Below are 22,130 nucleotides of genomic sequence, written 5' to 3' on the forward strand. Positions count from 1 at the left end.
AATCATTTGCAAAACCAACAAGGTGACTTTGAATGCATACGGGAATACTCAGCTTCCTATTCTATAGCATTACTTTCAGAAGCTATCCCTGTGTGGCTAACTTTACTTCAATATAGGACTGAGCAGATAAGGATGGCAATATATTAATACATATCATATTGAGAGAAGGAAAGACCACTCTTAAACAGGCTGGGCTACTGCAGATCAGACCCTCTGAATCTTCTGTCAATGCTGGAGATGTTTAAAACTTGCTGCAAAGATTATTCTGCAATCTTGATTTTAAAGATACCTTTCAAAGATTGATTCCTAATATTAAAAATCCTGTGAAATTACAATGCCGTAGTATTGTATTTATCAAAATTGTCAGAGGGTACTTGGTAACAAGTACACAAGTTACAGTAATGTATTATATAGAGAGGCAATGTTTGCATCAATAGCTTTTTTTCGGGACAGGAAGCTGCTGTGCAGAATAAACAGGATTGAAATGTACAGTGTCCCGTCTTAATCTGCCAGCTATTGGGTTAAAAATAATGGTTTTTATGTAAGGGATAATGGCAACGATAATGTATGGTTTTCTAAACAAGAAAATGAATCCTAAATGTTTTTACATTTTATACATGTACTGTGTGTCAATGTGAGATCAGGACACTGAAAACACTGAATGAAATCCCTGTGTTTCATCATATTGTTGTGTGTTTGTTTGTTTGTTTGTTTTTACTGGATTTTTTTATTTATATTTCAAATGTTATTCACTTTCCCAGTTTCATAGACATAAGCCCGCTATCCCATCTTCCTTCCTTCCTTCTCTAAGGGTTTTCTCATCTCCATCAAGTCCCTCCTGCCTTCCCCCCAACATTCCCCTAGAGTGAGAGTCCAACATTGGCAGGACCAAGGGCTTCCCCTTCCACTGGTGCCAAAACAAGTCTATTCTCTGCTACCTATGCAGTTGCAGCCCTGGGTCAGTCCATGTATAGTCTTTAAGTAGTGGTTTAGTCCCTGGGAGCTCTGGTTTTTTGCTATGGTTGTTCTTATGGCGTTCCAAGCCTCTTAAGTTCTTTCAGTCCTTTATTTCCTCCAATGGTGATCCTTCATTTGCTGCTTCAAACTCTGCATCCATACCCCCACCTATGAATATTCTTGTTTCCCCTTTTATGAAGGAGTGAAGAAGAACCTCACATTTTATGAGCTTTTCATTTTCTCTGATTAGTGGTGTCCTCCTTTTACCCTCTTCCTCCCTTTTCTCCTCTGATTCCTCCTCCTTTTCTCCTTTATTTTATTTCTACTTTTGTTCATATTCTGTTTAATTTTTGGAATTTGTGAGACAGTGTCACATTCTGTAGAGTAAGTTGGGCAAAAATATGAAGTAAATATTTTGCTTCTATTTCTTGAATGATGATTAATATGTAAGTCAATATATCTTGAATGCTTTAATTTGATTTGTAAATGTGAATTTGACTTTGATCATTAATTACTTTTAGAATTTTTTGTTTTGTGAAAAGGTCCAGTCATGTTGGCACATGCCCTTATATCTAACAATTTAGAGTCATAGGAAGAGAGTCTACTATGAGTATACTTACAGCCAGAATTACATTTTAGAATTTGTAACAAAAAGAAAAATATATTAATAAAATTCAAATTGTAGTATAGTAGCAAAAAATTATTTCTTCTCTTTCTGTATTTCTAGTGATAAGCAACAGATTGCTGAATTAGCAATTTATATCTCAAACCGCAGAGAAGAAGCAGAGAGACTTCTCTCAAAACCTTCCACAAACAATCATCAACTAGGAGTCAACTGTTTAAAAATTAGAAACTAATCATTGACATCCCATTGAAACCACTGCATTCTACTCCTTGTCACCACATACTTACAATCAATTTATAATAAAAATATACTATACAAATTTAAAAGACCCCATTTTTTTTCATAGAATGAACCATGTTTAAAACCTTAAAGTGTCATTGAGCCTCAAGTCAATACTTTCAATGTTAGCCCTGTAAAATCAAAATATAGTTACATATTTTTAGCATACAAGCACATAAAGCATATATCACTTTTTCTCTAAAATGATTTTAGGCTGATCTGATTAATGGTTAGGATGACCTTCAGCAACATATTATTCTGTCCCTACCTCCTGGCTGCTGTTGTTCCTTGTGTGTATAGTATATCTGCATTTGTGATGAAGGACAAAGTCAAATCTGTTTATGTTAGGCAAATATTTTACCAAAGGTTGAATATCAAACATATCTGTCCTTGGAATTAAAAACCCAATAGTATTTTACATTTTCAAGTCTTTCACACTCCAAATTCTCTATAAAATTCTAACATCTCATTTTGAAAAGGGGGCTCCTTTAAAATGTATTTTATTACCTCCAGAGAGAAGAAGCAATCAATTATGTGAACAGAGCAAAATCAAACCACAATGGTGTTAGTACCTCAACATCTTATTGCCTGTGATCCACTTACTATTTTCTGGTATATTTGAAAGGGTCTGAGCAACATCATCATCATCAACAACAACAACAACCTCATTGTGAGTTATCCAGAACCTCAAAGACAAATACAGAATGTATCTGCTTATATTTTGATATTTAAGCCCTGACAATGGCATACAAAATTAGTCAGGAAGAAAGGATTTTATGAGGGTAGAGAAACAATATAAAAAATTATGGGGCATATTTGGGGGATACATTGGAATGTAGCAAATAAATGGAGATGGGGGAATGGAAAGGATAGAGTGGAATACTGAGGAGGACAGCTATATGTAGGAGTCAGATCATTTCTTTTTTTATTTATTTTTTTTATTAACTTGAGTATTTCTTATATACATTTCAAGTGTTATTCCCTTTCCCGGTATGCAGGCAAACATCACCCTCCCCCCTCCCCTTCCTTATGGGTGTTCCCCTCCCAACCCTCCCCCCATTGCCGCCCTCCCCCCACCAGTCTAGTTCACTGGGGGTTCAGTCTTAGCAGGACCCAGGGCTTCCCCTTCCTCTGGTGCTCTTACTAGGATATGCATTGCTACCTATGAGGTCAGAGTCCAGGGTCAGTCCATGTATAGTCTTTGGGTAGGGGCTTAGTCCCTGGAAGCTCTGGTTGCTTGACATTGTTGTACTTTTGGGGTCTCGAGGCCCTTCAAGCTCTTCCAGTTCTTTATCTTATTCCTTCAACGGGGGTCCTATTCTCAGTTCAGTGGTTCGCTGCTGGCATTCGCCTCTGTATTTGCTGTATTCTGGCTGTGTCTCTTAGGAGCAATCTGCATCCGGCTCCTGTTGGTCTGCACTTCTTTGCTTCATTCATCTTGTCTAATTGGGTGGCTATATATGTATGGGCCACATGTGGGGCAGACTCTGAATGGGTGTTCCTTCAGTCTCTGTTTTAATCTTTGCCTCTCTCTTCCCTGCCAAGGGTATTCTTGTTACCCTTTTAAAGAAGGAGTGAAGCATTCACATTTTGATCATCCGTCTTGAGTTTCATTTGCTCTAGGCATCTAGGGTAATTCAAGCATTTGGGCTAATAGCCACTTATCATGAGTGCATACCATGTATGTCTTTCTGTGATTGGGTTAGCTCACGCAGGATGATGTTTTCCAGTTCCAACCATTTGCCTACGAATTTCATAAAGTCGTTGTTTTTGATAGCTGAGTAATATTCCATTGTGTAGATGTACCACATTTTCTGTATCCAATCCTCTGTTGAAGGGCATCTGGGTTCTTTCCAGCTTCTGGCTATTATAAATAAGGCTGCAATGAACATAGTGGAGCACGTGTCTTTTTTATATGTTGGGGCATCTTTTGGGTATATGCCCAAGAGAGGTATAGCTGGATCCTAGTTCACTGGGGGTTCAGTCTTAGCAGGACCCAGGGCTTCCCCTTCCACTGGTGCTCTTACTAGGATATGGATTGCTACCTATGAGGTCATAGTCCAGGGTCAGTCCATGTATAGTCTTTGGGTAGGGGCTTAGTCCCTGGAAGCTCTGGTTGCTTGGCATTGTTGTACATATGGAGTCTCGAGCCCCTTCAAGCTCTTCCAGTTCTTTATCTGATTCCTTCAACGGGGGTCCTATTCTCAGTTCAGTGGTTTGCTGCTGGCATTCGCCTCTGTATTTGCTGTATTCTGGCTGTGTCTCTTAGGAGCAATCTACATCCGGCTCCTGTCGGTCTGCACTTCTTTGCTTCATCCATCTTGTCTAATTGGGTGGCTATATATATATGGGCCACATGTGGGGCAGACTCTGAATGGGTGTTCCTTCAGTCTCTGTTTTAATCTTTGCCTCTCTCTTCCCTGCCAAGGGTATTCTTGTTCCCCTTTTAAAGAAGGAGTGAAGCATTCACATTTTGATCATCCGTCTTGAGTTTCATTTGCTCTAGGCATCTAGGGTAATTCAAGCATTTGGGCTAATAGCCACTTATCATGAGTGCATACCATGTATGTCTTTCTGTGATTGGGTTAGCTCACTCAGGATGATGTTTTCCAGTTCCAACCATTTGCCTACGAATTTCATAAAGTCGTTGTTTTTGATAGCTGAGTAATATTCCATTGTGTAGATGTACCACATTTTCTGTATCCATTCCTCTGTTGAAGGGCATTGGGTTCTTTCCAGCTTCTGGCTATTATAAATAAGGCTGCAATGAACATAGTGGAGCACGTGTCTTCTTTATATGTTGGGGCATCTTTTGGGTATATGCCCAAGAGAGGTATAGCTGGATCCTCAGGCAGTTCAATGTCCAATTTTCTGAGGATTCTCCAGACTGATTTCCAGAATGGTTGTACCAGTTTGCAATCCCACCAACAATGGAGGAGTGTTCCTCTTCCTCCACATCCTCGCCAGCATCTGTTGTCCCCTGAGTTTTTGATCTTAGCCATTCTCACTGGTGTGAGGTGAAATCTCAGGGTTGTTTTGATTTGCATTTCCCTTATGACTAAAGATGTTGAACATTTCTTTAGGTGTTTCTCAGCCATTCGGCATTCCTCAGCTGTGAATTCTTTGTTTAGCTCTGAACCCCATTTTTTAATAGGGTTATTTGTTTCCCTGCGGTCTAACTTCTTGAGTTCTTTGTATATTTTGGATATAAGGCCTCCATCTGTTGTAGGATTGGTAAAGATCTTTTCCCAATCTGTTGGTTGCCGTTTTGTCCTAACCACCGTGTCCTTTGCCTTACAGAAGCTTTTTAGTTTTATGAGATCCCATTTGTCGATTCTTGATCTTAGAGCGTAAGCCATTGGTGTTTTGTTCAGGAAATTTTTGCCAGTGCCCATGTGTTAATATATAACATAAATAACAAATAAAGGATATTAAAAAATGGGAGAGAATGATAGAACTAGACATCTCTTCCCACCGAATGAAATCTCCGACCCCATGTATTGGCTACATTTACTATATTTTTTGGCCAATGTGTCCTCATTGTAATACTCCAATCACTTCAAGCTATTGCCTAAGGTACTGATTGCTGCATACGGCTGGTGATGGCTCTATTGTCGAAGACAACACCTACATTTCTTTTGAACATAGAGAAGACAAACAGGTGCCTCACTAAAACATTTACCTTTTGAATAGTGTTGCTGGTACAGAAATGTGTTTGGCAGGGTTATTGTGGGGAAAATTAAACGCCAACCCACCTCTATACTATTTGACCTACCACACTCAGCTGCCTACAGGATACAATGCTGCAACCGTGGAACCTTCAAGGGAATAAGCAACCACTATATGACTGGATTTGAGACATACAGAGTGAGATAGAACACATTTCTTCCATTGTTCTCATGACAAAATACTGGGGTTTAAGGTTTAAAGCAGGTATTATTGTCTGCTATGCAAATGTAGATACAAAATGATTCCTAATAACATTCTGTTATGCCCATATATCAGTATATTGCTCTATTGTCATCACAAAAGCTAGCATATATAATAGATGGGGCCAATTACAGAGAACTATATCTGCACAATATACAAAGTGAAACATCTTGGATCAAACTCTCATAAATAAGTCATTACCAGCTAATCTCTTCCTTCATGGCTCAGGAAAGATTTTTGGAAGTCATGGTAGAAATATTGTAAGGCACTGGGAGGAATGCAAGCAAGTGATCAATAATGTCCAGACACAACAGGACTGATATACATATATACTTATATAAATCAGGAAGCCATGCAAAGGATATGCACAGGTTTTGCAGGTCAAATTATTTGGTGTCCAACCACTAATATCTGGATCTCAATATGATCTAAGAAGCTTCTCACTAAGATGATCTCTCATTGTGTCATAATTTCTAATATCAAAAGTGCTTTGGTCCAGTACAGTTTCATGGGAATAGAACCTACAATCAAGCAGGTACTTCATTCTACCTTACATAAATCAATGGTAATTTTGAATGTTTTTATTCATAATATATAATATTTTTGACCATGCTTGTAATTTCTCATATATTTTGACTCCCAATTTAATATTTTCTTCGACTTTCTCTGTAAGTATGCATCTCTGTGTGTCTATGTGCTTCTTGTGTTTTATGGTTTTTGATTCGATTGGTCGTTTGTTCTGTTTTAGTCAGGTTAGTTTTTTCTTTTCATGTTTTCTAAGGGGTGGGGTGAGAACAAGAGGAAATAGGTCATTTTCCAGATTGAAAGAATCAGGGAGGATGAAATAATGAGGCGGAATATATTGTCTGAAAAAATCAATTTTCAAAAATTATTAATTCAAAAACTGATATAGATTGATATTATTTCATCTTCATGTATTAACATTTAATTAAGCAAGTCTTCAGAGCATAAATTTCTATTGGTCAGAAGAAAACTTGTGCAAGTCAATCCTCTATTTCTACTCTGATGCCTTCCTGGATAGAACTCTGTTTTAATTGGAGTTCATTTTACATACTCTTTCAACTCACTGGTGAATCAAATTATTTCTTTCACTGAAACAGTGACGTTTCAACCCAGGAACTGCCATATCCTGGGCATACTTCCTAGACTGAGCAACGCCCCTATTTCTCAATGGTTTAGAAAAGAATGAATATCATTTGATTTGATTTGTACTGTCCTTTTTTTCGAGCATGAAATATAAAGTTACTGAAAAATATTTTACTCTAATTATGTCTCAGATAAAGTAGTTATTTGTTTATTTATGTCATTTAAACTCACTTCTTTTGGTGATTTGTGAGGCATCCTCCCAAACTGCAGCCTAGGGTTCCCTCTCACTAGTTTAATCCAAAGTGTACTCAGACGAGTAGTCCCAGTTCATCTCTCTCAGTGTGGAATTACAGGTTACAGCATGGTACCTTTCGTCTATATTTTATTTTTTTTATTTTTTTTAATTTTTTTAATTAACTTGAGTATTTCTTATATACATTTCAAGTGTTATTCCCTTTCCCGGTTTCCGGGCAAACATCCCCCCCTCCCCTTCCTTATGGGTGTTCCCCTCCCAACCCTTCCCCCATTGCCGTGCTCCCCCCATAGTCTAGTTCAATGGGGGTTCAGTCTTAGCAGGACCCAGGGCTTCCCATTCCACTGGTGCTCTTACTAGGATATTCATTGCTACCTATGAGGTCAGAGTACAGGGTCAGTCCATGTATAGTCTTTGGGTAGGGGCTTAGTCCCTGGAAGCTCTGGTTGCTTGGCATTGTTGTACATATGGAGTCTCGAGCCCCTTCAAGCTCTTCCAGTTCTTTCTCTGATTCCTTCAACGGGGGTCCTATTCTCAGTTCACTGGTTTGCTGCTGGCATTCACCTCTGTATTTGCTGTATTCTGGCTGTGTCTCTCAGGAGCGATCGACATTCGGCTCCTGTCGGTCTGCACTTCTTTGCTTCATCCATCTTGTCTAATTGGGTGGCTGTATACTTATGGGCCACATGTGGGGCAGGCTCTGAATGGGTGTTCCTTAAGTCTCTGTTTTAATCTTTGCCTCTCTCTTCCCTGCCAAGGGTATTCTTTTTCCTCATTTAAAGAAGGAGTGAAGCATTCACATTTTGATCATCCGTCTTGAGTTTCGTTTGTTCTAGGGATCTAGGGTAATTCAAGCATTTGGGCTAATAGCCACTTATCAATGAGTGCATACCATGTATGTCTTTCTGTGATTGGGTTAGCTCACTCAGGATGATATTTTCCAGTTCCAACCATTTGCCTACGAATTTCATAAAGTCGTTGTTTTTGATAGCTGAGTAATATTCCATTGTGTAGATGTACCACATTTTCTGTATCCATTCCTCTGTTTAAGGGCATCTGGGTTCTTTCCAGTTTCTGGCTATTATAAATAAGGCTGCGATGAACATAGTGGAGCACGTGTCTCTTTTATATGTTGAGGCATCTTTTGGGTATATGCCCAAGAGAGGTATAGCTGGATCTTCAGGCAGCTCAATGTCCAATTTTCTGAGGAACCTCCAGACTGATTTCCAGAATGGTTTTACCATTCTGCAATCCCACCAACAATGGAGGAGTGTTCCTCTTTCTCCACATCCTCGCCACCATTTGCTGTCACCTGAGTTTTTGATCTTAGCCATTCTCACTGGTGTTGATGAAATCTCAGGGTTGTTTTGATTTGCATTTCCCTTATGACTAAAGATGTTGAACATTTCTTTAGGTGTTTCTCAGCCATTTGGCATTCCTCAGCTGTGAATTCTTTGTTTAGCTCTGAACCCCATTTTTAATAGGGTTATTTGTTTCCCTGCGGTCTAACTTCTTGAGTTCTTTGTATATTTTGGATATAAGGCCTCTATCTGTTGTAGGATTGGTAAAGATCTTTTCCCAATCTGTTGATTGCCGTTTTGTCCTAACCACAGTGTCCTTTGCCTTACAGAAGCTTTGCAGTTTTATGAGATCCCATTTGTCGATTCTTGATCTTAGAGCATAAGCCATTGGTGTTTTGTTCAGGATATTTTTTCCAGTGCCCATGTGTTCCAGATGCTTCCCTAGTTTTTCTTCTATTAGTTTGAGTGTGTCTGGTTTGATGTGGAGGTCCTTGATCCACTTGGACTTAAGCTTTGTACAGTGTGATAAGGATGGATCGATCTGCATTCTTCTATATGTTGCCCTCCAGTTGAACCAGCACCATTTGCTGAAAATGCTATCTTTTTTCCATTGGATGGTTTTGGCTCCTTTGTCAAAAATCAAGTGACCATAGGTGTGTGGGTTCATTTCTGGGTCTTCAATTCTATTCCATTGGTCTATCTGTCTGTCCCTGTACCAATACGATGCAGTTTTTATCACTATTGCTCTGTAATACTGCTTGAGTTCAGGGATAGTGATTCCCCCTGAAGTCATTTTATTGTTGAGGATAGCTTTAGCTATCCTGGGTTTTTTGTTATTCAGGATGAATTTGCAAATTGTTCTGTCTAACTCTTTGAAGAATTGGATTGGCCGTCTATATTTTCTTACTTGAAAAAATCAGTCCCTAAAAGAATTGAAATTCAAAGGTAAATGAATGGAACTAGAAAACATCATACTGAATGAAGTTTTTCAGACCACCAAGACAAATATATTATCTATTTGCTTTTATGAGGACATTAGCTGTTAAGTCAATAAACCAATGTACAATCTACAGAAGCAGAGAAATTGTGTTTAGAGTTTGGGACTATGAGTAATAGGTCTCCTTTGGAAAGGGAAGTAGAATAGATCGATATGCATGGTATGGGTCTTGAAAAGGGAGGGAACAAGTAGTGATAATTAGTGAAGACGTGAGTAGTGGAAGGAATATGGAGATAAATAAAATTTAGAGGCATCCTATGGTTACTGTGTTAACAAACAGCATATCCTTTATGAATATATGCATATGAATGCAGTTTAAAATATTTCTTTGAATATTATGTTTCTGGAATCAGAGGCTTTGATTATTTAATATAGGTTAGGTAGAAATGCTATGACTTTGTGCATATCCTATTTAGTGAGATGATAATTCTGAACATGCATATAACTGTATTCCTGAAGGCATAACATTATAAAGTCACATGCACGCAACTATTACTGTATGTGGGACAGGGAAAAGTGTAAAGGATAATGAATAAATGTGGAGTGGCACTTTGAGATATTGATCTTCAGTAATTAACTGAATAATGTTGATAGATTCCAATTCACCAAGATCTGTCTATCTATCTATCTATCTATCTATCTATCTATCTATCTATCTATCTGTCATCATTCTACCTACCTACTTACCTACATATCTACCTACTTATCTATATTTTATTATTATGGATATAATAAAAATATGGCATCAGCAAAACTTCATGCATGAATTTCCGCATTATATTTGTGTGTGTCTGTGTGTGTGTGTATAGTGTCTGTGAATTTCTTAGCTTGGGTTGTTCAGGTTTTCCTTTTATTTTTCCAGATGAAATCCTTCCCTGCCCATCTAGTTTTGTATCTTTTTCAGAAACAATTTATACTGCAGTATATATAGCTGTGAATCCATCAACTTGTTACATTAACAGGCCTGGAAAAATTAGCTACTGATGCAATAGTGGTATGAGTGACATGAAAATATCCAGCCTACATTCTTGTTGGATTTAAGACTTGTTCCCCAAATTGAAATGTATAAATTGTCCTGTTATTTGAATCAAAAACCTGTAGCCAAACATAATATAGGCCTGAAGGGAAAGCAAATGTTATTACTCTGATAAAAGAACATAGTATTAATCTAAGTCCTAATGACTTATCCTTAGGCCCGTAGCTTACTGTATTTTTCAACCTTCTTGAGAGAAGATTCTTCTGCTAGAACATCATGCCTAACATAAAGATCAATTGCTGTTCAAGATGCATGGAGTAAGAGAATGCTCAATTCCAGTCACTAAGTAAAATGTCTATATCATGTTTCTCTCCCAGGGTTCAGGATTCATTGTGGAAGAAAGGCTTGTAGAGTTATGAGTATTATAGACAGTATAGAACTAAAGTCAGCTTTCTTAAATGTTTGACTACTGCTGACAACTACACATTGACTTCAGTGTAAGATACAAAGAGATATATTCTCTCTTTCTCTGTCTCTCTGTCTCTCTTTCTCTCTGTCTCTGCCTCTGTCTCTGTCTCTCTGTCTCTCTGTCTCTCTCTCTCTCTCTGTGTGTGTGCGTGTGTGTGTGGTGTGTGTGTGTGTGTGTGTGTGTGTGTGTGTGTGTGTGTTTGTGCCATGACCACATATAAAGGTCACAGGAAAAATTTGGAGGGTCAGCTCACTACACGTGCATGTATATGTATTCTAGAAAGAAAACTGAAATTGCCAGGCTTAAACAGCAATCAGCTTTATCTAAATTGCCAGGGTCATAGGATGCCTAGACAGGCCTCACCTGCCTAGAAGAGGAGGGGGAGAATAGGGGAAAGGTAGAGTGAGCGGTGGTGACATGGGAGGGGACAGCAAGCAGAAAGTAAAGGGAAGAAATAAAATATAAAATTAAATTTTAAAAAGTTAAAATGATTTTCACATACATATGTTCTAGTGGTAATAAATATATAAGTCAGGAAACTCACCATATCATAGGTCTGTATTTCATTAGACGGGAGTTTTTACAAAACAATGGTGTAAATATGAAGGGAAACTAGTGACAGACTTAGTGTCTTACTAAGGTTTTTACTTCTGTGAACTGAAACCAAGAACAAGACAGCATTAATAAAGATCACATTGAATTGGGGCTGGCTTATAGGTTCAGCGGTTCAGTCTATTATCTTTAAGGTAGAAGCATGGCAGTGTCGAGGCAGACATGGGCCTTCAAGGGTTGAGAGTTACACCTATATTATAATGGCATCAAGCAGAAGATTGGATTCCAGATAGCTAAGATGTGGGTATTTAAAGCCACACACACAGTCACACACTTACTCCAACATAGCTACATCTCCTATCAGTGCCATTCCCTGGGCCAAGCATGAACAAACCACTGAATAAATGGTGATGGTAGTAGAAGCTGAGATTTGACGAATGAATGTGAGGAAGGGAAAATATCCCTAAAGTCGTTTTGAAAAAGGCATATGGAAGCAAACTTCTGTAAGAGGGGCTTCACTACACAAATATACATAGAAACATTTTACAAATAAGGTTAACTAGTAATAAGACAATGTTTTCTCGACAGGACACTATAGCCAGACAAGTACATGTTCCAGTGCCAGGTTGGGTTGTCTACTTTTAATTCACTTTTCAGAGATTTCCCATACAGTCCATCCCATTAAAAACCTTCTTGGTTACTATACAGGATTTTAAAGTAAGACCCTATGGCTGAAGTCAGCACATGGTTAAGTCAATTAACAGAGATAAATTTATCTAGCATTGCCCAATAAGCTTGATTCTACTGTGTATCTTGTGGATAGTTTTCACAGTACCAGAATATATGAAGCAGGCTACTGAAGGTAAATGAAGTCACTACTTTGTCAAGCTTGGAAATACTCCCTGCACATGAATACTTAAAATACAGTGATGAATTGTCTATCATGAGAATAACCAACATTTTTAGTTGGATTTAAGTCCCACAATGAATTCCAAAATTGGCACAGTTTTCCGTAGTAGGATCCTACACCTAAACAGTGCATTCATACTACTTGCACATCGACTACTATTACCGTGCTAAGTCTTACTGATTTAAATCAACCCATAACTCATAACCATACCAATAAATAAGTATACCCATGAAAAATATTCAGAGACTAGAAAACCACACATACACAAGTATAAATGAGTAGGCATAATTTCTTTCTTTCTTTTTTTTTTTTTTTTTTGGTCTTTTTTTCAGAGCTGGGGACCGAACCCAGGGCCTTGTGCTTCCTAGGCAAGCACTCTACCACTGAGCTAAATCCCCAGCCCCATAATTTATTTCTTAAATAGGAAGGCAATGATTCTTGTTTATATTTTATAAGTTAATATATGCAATTTTCAGAGTTAGCACATGTAGAATTTTCTGAGTAAAAATAAGTGGCATAATAATAATGATATATGCAAAATAGTTGATAGATTCCATAAACCCATGCGGATGGTGCTTTCCATGTATTCGTGATCATTAAATAATTAAAACAGTGCATTCAGATGAAGGTTCCATCATGATAGACATTATTGCTTTTGTGAGTTGAAATGGGGACAGGATAACAGTAAAGGCAATGCTAGTAATGCATCATGATTCCAAATTGCCTACACCAATATACTATGTAAATTTTATGATTTTTCCCTTCACCATTTGTGGATGTTCTTTGAAAAAAGGGAGGTCGAAAGGTGGAAATGCATAAAATAATATAGAAAAAAGGTAATATTGGAATTGATAAATTTGTTGTGCTGCAGTTTCTTTTTAAAAAGTCTAAAATATGAAGATTATGACCTTAGGTTTTATATAAATTCCAGTTTAATCTATGAGTTACTTTTTTACTACAGAGCAGTCTTAGCAACTAAGTGCTCCAAATTTGAATTTTATAAACAATGCTTTATCATCCACTTGTGGTATATGGGTGATTTTGGAAGCAGGTTTATAGTATGGAGAATCATTTCTCTGAGGAAAATGAAACTGTGAGAGAACTAAGGTTGAAAATGTAAGAGGACTACTTCAAAAAGCAGTCCTGTAGCTAAATAAAAATTAAATTTCAAAGAATATCTATGAGCTTGTGAGATTCAGAAAAACTCATGAGTATATTTGTAATACTTATTTCATCCTCATTGGTTTTCTAAAAATTTAAAAGTATTACTTTAAAGGTTGCTATTGAGACCCTTTGAATTTTTGAATTTGATTGTGCTCTAAGTCTTGCCAAAAATAATTTCAAGAATTCTTGGTGAAAATTTGTTGAATGCAAAGGATAATTTGTTAGAACTTCAGGCATGGGCAGAAGGTGGAGGACTTCTGATCTCAAACCTATTATCTATTATTAGTGGACAATATTTATTTCCTTAAATACCCACTCTGATTTTGCAAGCAAAATATTTTAAAGGAGTTCTAAATAGTTTAAGGGAGTTCAGTTCATATATGAAGTCAATGAAAGAAGTTCCACACTGGGACGTGGTGATTTGCCAGGCAATGGGAAACCTATGTTTTACCTATGTCTTTACATATATATGGCATCTAGTTCCATTTCTTTGGGGAGAAATTGATCCTTTTATCTCAAAAAATAATGATTGTGTAGTAAGTATGAAATCCAAGGCCAGAAAGTGACTAAAGCATTAGTAAAATTAAACAAAAAATATATTACGAACCCTGAAATTAACATACAAGAAGTGAAAATCATTAGTACTAGGCAGCAAAAATTCAGAAATGTGGTTTAAGATATATACGTTTTTAAGGGAGGAAGTAAATACCTTAGGAACAGGATTACTTTTATTCTAGAAAAAAATACCTACCAAAGTTTAATAGAAAATTGCAGAACAAAATATCTTTTACGTGGAAAGGCAAGTTGTACATATAATTTTTTAATCTTTTTCCCCATCTTTATTAAATTGGGTAATTCTTATTTACATTTTAAATTTTATTCCCTTTCCTGCTTTCCAGTCCAACATCACCCTAACACCTCCCACTCCCAGTCTATATGGGTGTTCCCCTCCCAAACCTCCTCCCATTACTGCCCTCCCACTAGAAACCCATTCATTGGGGTCCCGCTTTGGCAGGATCAAGGGCTTCCCCTTCCACTGGTGCCTTACTAGGCTACCTATGCAGTTGGAGACGAGGGTCAGTCCATATATAGTCTTTGCGTAATGGCTTAGTCCCTGGAAGCTCTGGTTGGTTGACATTGTTGTTCCTATGGGGACTCAAGCCACTTCAAGCTCTTTCAGCCCTTTCCCTGATTTTTTCAATGGGGGTCCTGTTCTTGTAATATGGACAGTACTTTTTTTTAATAGTTTAATACTGTGTTAGAAGTTGAAGTCTTTTTAGTGTAATCATTGTATAAAGAGGCTTCAATGGTTGCTTTGATAAGGGACTTATTTGTCCAGTATGCCAATGGAAAAAATACTTGGGAGAATAAACTATCCTCATGGGTAATTCTGAGGCATACATACATTCATTCAGAGGCAAACAGGACCCACCATTTGGGCTGAATGTTCTTTTTTTTTATTAACTTGAGTATTTCTTATATACATTTCAAGTGTTATTCCCTTTCCCGGTTTCCGGGCAAACAAACCCCTCCCCCCTCCCCTTCCTTATGGGTGTTCCCCTCCCAACCCTCCCCCCATTGCCGCCCTCCCCCCATAGTCTAGTTCACTGGGCGTTCAGTCTTAGCAGGACCCAGGGCTTCCCCTTCCACTGGTGCTCTTACTAGGATATTCATTGCTACCTAGGGGGTCAGAGTCCAGGGTCAGTCCATGTCTTGATGGATCTCTTTAATTCACATTTTTCTTTCTATGGGGTTGCAATCGACTTTGGCTCCTTCAGTCCTTCCCCTAGCTATTCCATTGGGGTCTCCAAGGCTCAGTATGGTGATTGGCTCTATTTACATCTGTTTTGGTTAGGTGCTGCTAGAACTGCTCAGGGAACAGATATATCAGGCTTCTCTCAACAAGTGCTTCTTGAAATCTACAGTAGTGTTGTGCTTTGGTATCTGGGGATGAAACAAATCCCTAGATATGGCTGTCTTTCCTTCAGGTTCTGTTCCATTTTTCCCTCTCTTTCCTTTTGTCAGGAACATTTCTGGATTAAAATTGTTGAAAGGCATGGGTGGCACCATCCCTCAACTAGGGGTTGTGCCTATCTACTGGAGGTGGTCTCTACAGGTTCTATCTCTCCTTTGTGGGGTATTTCTGATAAAGTCATCCGTGTTTGGTCCTGGGAGCCTCTTGTTTCCCTGGTTTCTGGGAATATTTAGTAGCTATCCCCAGTTCTGCAGTCCCCATGCTAATTATTTCTATTCGGGTTCCTGACCATCTGTATTTCTCTCATATCCCTTCCAATAACTGATCTTGTCCCATCTTTTTCCCTCACACTTCTTTCTTCCTTCCAGATCCCTCCCTTCCTCTATCTCCTGTGACAATTTTGTTCTCTCTTCTACGTAGGATTGAAGAAGCATCCACATCTTGGTCTTCCTTCTTTTTTAACCCAGATATCCTCAGAACTGTGTCCATAAACAATTGAATGAATAATGAAAACATGGTACATTTACACAATGAAATGTAACTTACTTCATGAAATAAAAATCAATGAACTCTTACTTAAGTGGATAGAACTAGAAAAAAGTCATCCTGAGTGAGAAAAATCATCCTGAGTAAGGTACTCAGAACCCAAAAGAAAAATTTAAACGTGATCTCTTAAAACTGCTTGTTAGGTTTCAATCCTTACAAATGTATGTGAGAATCCTTAAATCCTCAGAGATAAGATACAGAGTGAGGAACTAGAAATGATAGAAGGTTTTCCTGAATAAGTGAAAACATAATTAAATCTGGAGGCATTTGTTGTAAGGTGACAGTTGAATGGGAATATTAAATGCAGAAGTAGAGGAAAGTTGAAGGGACACAAGAATCTGTGGACTATCTGAAGAATGTTATGGAAAATACTAGAGTAGAGACTCCTTAATCTATAATATGTTAATTGAATATTCTCAAAACACATCACAAAATAATAAGGAGAGTACAACCTAACTGCCATCTCTCAGTACCAAAGCGCCTCCCGTGACATGTATGCGTTACATCTATTTGATTTTTCATGACTGAGATCTCACAGCAACTCCCAAACAACTTACATTCTTACCCACATTTTTGTTGCTTTACAAAAACTGATCATAAAACCATACTGATGAGATAACACTTACCTATCTCATTGAACATGAAGAAGTTAATTAGGTGACTAACTGGAGTATTCACTCCTTCTCGACAATGTTCATGGATTGGAAAATTTATTTATACATCCTGGGGGAAAAGGAAAGATGAACATAGCTGAAATCCTTCAGTTTACAATGGTGGACTGCCTATACTGTACATGGGTGCAATAGTGGCACAAATGCAGTGAGAGTAAGTAACAATTATTTGATTGGATACAATGCCTAGTCCATGAGACACATTCTTGACATAGCTCATATGCCCAAGAAAAGGGTAATAAGTAGACAGTGGACCAAGGGACATACCAAACACCATTTTTTCTGCGAAAGCAATGTAGCAATTTGAAAAATCCTAATAATATTCTGTTATTCCCTTTAATTAATATATTGCTCAGCCATGATCACAGAAGCTACTATCTCTTATTGATGGCAACAAAGGCAGACATATACCTGATGAATATGTAGAGAATAAGAGAGATTTGGTAACTCAGTCATAAATGCAAATTCTCTATCAAAATGTTCCCTTCATCTCTCATGATTCTTTGTGTTGGGTGAAAACTAAGAGCAAGTGGGAATAGAAAGAATGTAACCAAGGAACGAATTTTTTCAGATATAACAGACCTAACTCACATGTGATCTCATATAGATCATGAGAGCATGCGTATGATTTCCATAGAGTAAAGTGAATTGGCTCTCATTACTGAGAGAAAGAACTAAACAAAATCTACCATCTCTAACCATGAAGCTATTTCCAAAATACAAATGTTCCTAAAGGAGAAATTAATTTAATATGGTGGAGTCTAACTGATTACAGAAATCACATTCATGGAAGGTTTTATTCAAAGAGGCAGACATCCAAATCATATGAACTCAATGGTATTTTGACAAAAATTTTTTGAATCCTAATGCTGTGTCTTTCAAAATAAAAACCAATAAAATTGAACAAAAGAGAAAGTGGAAAAGAACATCAGTTTGTTCCAGCAGATTTCAAGATAAGATCATGATGTATACACACAATAAAATTTCTTTGCTGGACATAGAGAATTCAACCTTGTGCTATCCAGCAAAGTTTCCCTGGTGGTTATCTTTCATAATGCTAGAAAACACTATCGAGGCTCCATTAAGAAAAAAATAATGGTTTTCTTATCCATTAATAATCCTTATATGCTACAATAATGACTGGCCTAGTAAAATGCATTAACATTTCAACTGTGCAAAGGGAATTTTGTGCTTAACTAACCAAATTATTAATTAGAGGGAGGCCAGTACTACAGGAGAGAATTCAGGAATGATACTACAAACATGATCAATAAACTTGGCTAGGGATTTTAAAGATCCTACCAGAAAACACACTAACATTGCTTTACTAAATATCAATTTGTCAAATTCCCTTTTAAATATTTCTGTTATGTACTTTGGCATGTGTTGCTGATTATTTCTGTGGATAACAATTTTATTACTAATTTTTTTTGATGGCACAATGATACGTATCCACATAAAGGACAGTGAATAAGCAACAGTCAGTACTCAGACACAGTTGGGGATTCTAAATGTCCCTATACTGGGTAAAAACTAGAGGACAGGAACTAATGCCTTGGAATGTCTCTATAAATGGCCTGGCTGTTGTCAACATGGCCTCCTACAGTTAGAGTTACATGTGTGCCCCTCACAAGATTGAGCAAAAATTCAAGAAAGGAAGAGGAGGGCTTCTCAATATCCCAACTCAATCTGCACACATTCTTACTGACATAGACGGCTAAAGGGGTAGCAAGTGTCCTGTTTCCTTAGAAATGTGGTCACTGCTAAGGATAAACAGAACATATTTCAGAAAAATAAAACAACAGACAACAAAAACAGAGGGAGCATCCTGTTAAATAGTGCGAAATTCAAATTTTTTTATTAAAATCAGGAACGGGACAAGAAAGTTCATTCTTCCTGTCTTATTCAGCAAAGTATTAGGAGATTCCTTTAACGAAGATATTATTTTATGTATAAAAGTTTCTAAATGTGGCAGCAGAAACCTGATAATGATTAAAATTACTTTCAGCAAAGTAACAGTGTGAAAAAATTAATGAAAGCCATGTCCAGAAATAACCAATATTTTGAGGAACAAACTATGTAAATAATGTCATTTATAAAACATTATATATAGGGTTGGGGATTTAGCTCAGTGGTAGAGTGCTTGCCTAGCACGTGCAAGGCCCTGGGTTCAGTCCCCAGCCCCGATAAAAAGAAAGGAAAGAAAAACATTTTATATAGTACTGTTATATAATATATATTATATAACAACATTTTATATAAACTGTTACATATGTATTTCCCATGCATATATTTGATGACGACAAATAATATCCTTCACAGAAATTAAAAAATAATGTTGTATAATTATATGGAGACAAAAAGATACCCTGTAATATAAACCTGAATAGTAAACAAAGTTGAGGAGATATCATCATGCCAGATTTCAAATTGTATTGTGTAATAGCTGAAGTAACAAAAACTATAATGAATTGTGCTACTCTGTTATTTCTGTATTAATTAACACCTGTTTGGGAGCAACAGCCTCAGAAAACCCTCAGAATGATGTTGGCTTGGATCAAAATAGGCATGCATTTTATAATGTATTTTTTTAAATCTGAAACCCAAACAACATTTTGAAATACAAAACTCAAGACGGATGATCAAAATGTGAATGCTTCACTCCTTCTTTAAATGAGGAAAAAGAATACCCTTGGCAGGGAAGGGAGAGGCAAAGATTAAAACAGAGACTGAAGGAACACCCATTCAAAGCCTGCCCCACATGTGGCCCATACATATACAGCCACCCAATTAGACAAGATGGATGAAGCAAAGAAGTGCAGACCGACAGGAGCCGGATGTAGATCGCTCCTGAGAGACACAGCCAGAATACAGCAAATATAGAGGCGAATGCCAGCAGCAAACCACTGAACTGAGAATAGGTCCCCTATTGAAGGAATCAGAGAAAGAACTGGAAGAGCTTGAAGGGGCTCGAGACCCCAAAAGTACAACAATGCCAAGCAACCAGAGCTTCCAGGGACTAAGCCACTACCTAAAGACTATACATGGACTGACCCTGGACTCTGACCCCATAGGTAGCAATGAATACCCTAGTAAGAGCACCAGTGGAAGGGGAAGCCCTGGGTCCTGCTAAGACTGAACCCACAGTGAACTAGTCTATGGGGGGAGGGCGGCAATGGGGGGAGGGTTGGGAGGGGAACACCCATAAGGAAGGGGAGGGGGGAGGGGGATGTTTGCCAGGAAACCGGGAAAGGGAATAACACTCGAAATGTATATAAGAAATACTCAAGTTAATAAAAAAAAAAAAAAAAGAAATACAAAACAAAATACAATAGGTAAAACTATAGGACGTGCCTGTGAGTAAATCTGTGTCTCAAAGCCTATTATTAGTCTGTATTGTTTCCTCTTACACATCTTAGAGCATTCAATTTAGTATATTTATGGCATACCTGACTGTGTTAAAAATTGGGTCTCTGATTTTTGTGTCTGCTCGTTTTACTTTGTTGGATTGCCTTGCCCACCCTCAATATGTTCTTTAAATATCTTACTATATTTCATTTTGTTAATGTTTGTTAATCCCTTGGGTGTAATTTTCCTCATAAGAGCCACAAAGGGAAGAGATCTGGAAGGGACAGGAGGTGAGGAGAAACTGGGAAGAGTTTACAATAAGGAAAAATATAACCGTGATATAAATAAAAAATTAAAATGGAAATGAAAAAAATGGGACAAAAATCAATTTTCACTAAAACTACAACACCATTTTATAATGAAAAACAAAATACAATTCCAAAAAGCCCAGAAAGAATACAAAGAAACAGAAACAAAAGAAAGGCACACCCTTGTGGATTTATCTGATGGAGGATAGCCAAGCCACCACCCCCCAAAAAAAACATAACCCCACAAAAAAAACCAAAAACAAATCTCCATTATATTTTGCATATCTTATAAAGTTCATCCAAATCAATGGATCAAAGATAAGTATAGATTACATATCCAAAGAAAGTAATTTCCATTCCACCAGTTTATTATTGAATCTGGGCAAGGTTTAAAAGTAAAAACATATTAACAAATAACATATACCGAAAGACACTAAAGTATTGTCTTAACATTCAAACTAGATCACCTTATGTGACCACAGAAGAAAACGGTTTATTATTCTGTACTGCTCTATGCAGTGTATGTGATGTGAGTATGTGAGTATGTGTGTGTTTTGTGCATATATATGTACACACACACACACACACACACACACAGAGACACACACATATGCATATATATACACATGTGGAAATGTGCTGGAAGGTGCAGCGCATTTCCACATGCTTGCAGTTCACAAACCCAAATACACTCTGCCCACTACTCTTTTTTAGAGCCATTTTGGAAACCCCTTCCCGGGATTTGGGTGCAGAGAACTGTTTATCCGGTCTGTTTCCTTCAGGTTCCGGCAGTGTCTCCTCCTTTATTATAACTATCAGAACATCAAAACCCATTCTTACCTGATGACCCTAACTATTCAGAAACTGGGAGGTGCAAACTACATCATCTATTGTGTTCTTTGCCTCTGATGATAATCTGTATGTTAACTCTCAAAATGATTTTAATCCCTTTATATCATTCAGTCTATGGCAGATAGTGAGATACCACTGTAACGTCCTTTATGGGTGTAATTTTTATGCTAAATCCGTACACAAACTTAAATGTCCGTTTTATTTTCCTGACTGCCATTACTCCCACACACCAATAATCCACAATTTGGTCAGCTCTTTGAAATGCTAATGTTCACCCTGGAAGAGAACAGAACTGAAGTGACAGGGCATATTGACAGCTCAAGGGGTGGGGCACAGCAGAAAACACAAGACAGGACAAAGGAAGCAAGGACCTGATCTGATAGCTTTCTGATTTGTCTTTTCAGAGTCAAATGCTGGAGATCTAGAGAATAATCTTTTATCCCAACAAATCTGAAATATTTAGTGTGAAAAAAATCTTATCTACCTATGAAAATATTTTGGGGGTTTGAAAGAGCTGACCTTGTTTGCTGCATTGCCTTGCTGACCAGTCCTAGGGTGTTTGTGACAGGCATCTATGTCTGCCTCTTCTCTGAGCAGGACCTGCTGCATGACTTAAGTAATCACACTGAACCCGCCCCCAGTCTGTGCTAGTGAGCCAGCATAACCCTCCAATCACGCATGCGTGCACGGTTGCTAGGCTGCAGAGATTCAAAATCTTTTCGAAAGCTAAGGACACAAGGCAGGCAGATGTGATCTTTAAGCTGTACTATTGCTAGAATGAAAGCGCTGGGTCTTCACAACCCCTGTATAAATAGGTCAGGGATAAATTCAAGGTGCTTTCTGGGCAATGATGACTACAGGGTATTGAATTATATTCACATTTAGATCTCTATACACAAGAAAGAAAGAG

The 22,130-nt window shown here is 37.7% G+C and overlaps 1 long non-coding RNA gene across 1 annotated transcript in view; it reads right to left on the reverse strand.

The window, feature by feature from the left end:
* LOC134483413 (uncharacterized) overlaps window positions 1-22,130 on the reverse strand; it is a 723,689-nt gene that overhangs the window by 150,584 nt on the left and 550,975 nt on the right. Inside the window, exon 45 of the long non-coding RNA XR_010060293.1 lies at window positions 16,668-16,764. This is a non-coding gene — a long non-coding RNA (uncharacterized LOC134483413). The remainder of the gene's footprint in view (window positions 1-16,667; window positions 16,765-22,130) is intronic.

This window comes from Rattus norvegicus, chromosome 1 (assembly GCF_036323735.1).
Source record: "Rattus norvegicus strain BN/NHsdMcwi chromosome 1, GRCr8, whole genome shotgun sequence".
Classification (NCBI taxonomy): Eukaryota; Metazoa; Chordata; class Mammalia; order Rodentia; family Muridae; genus Rattus; species Rattus norvegicus.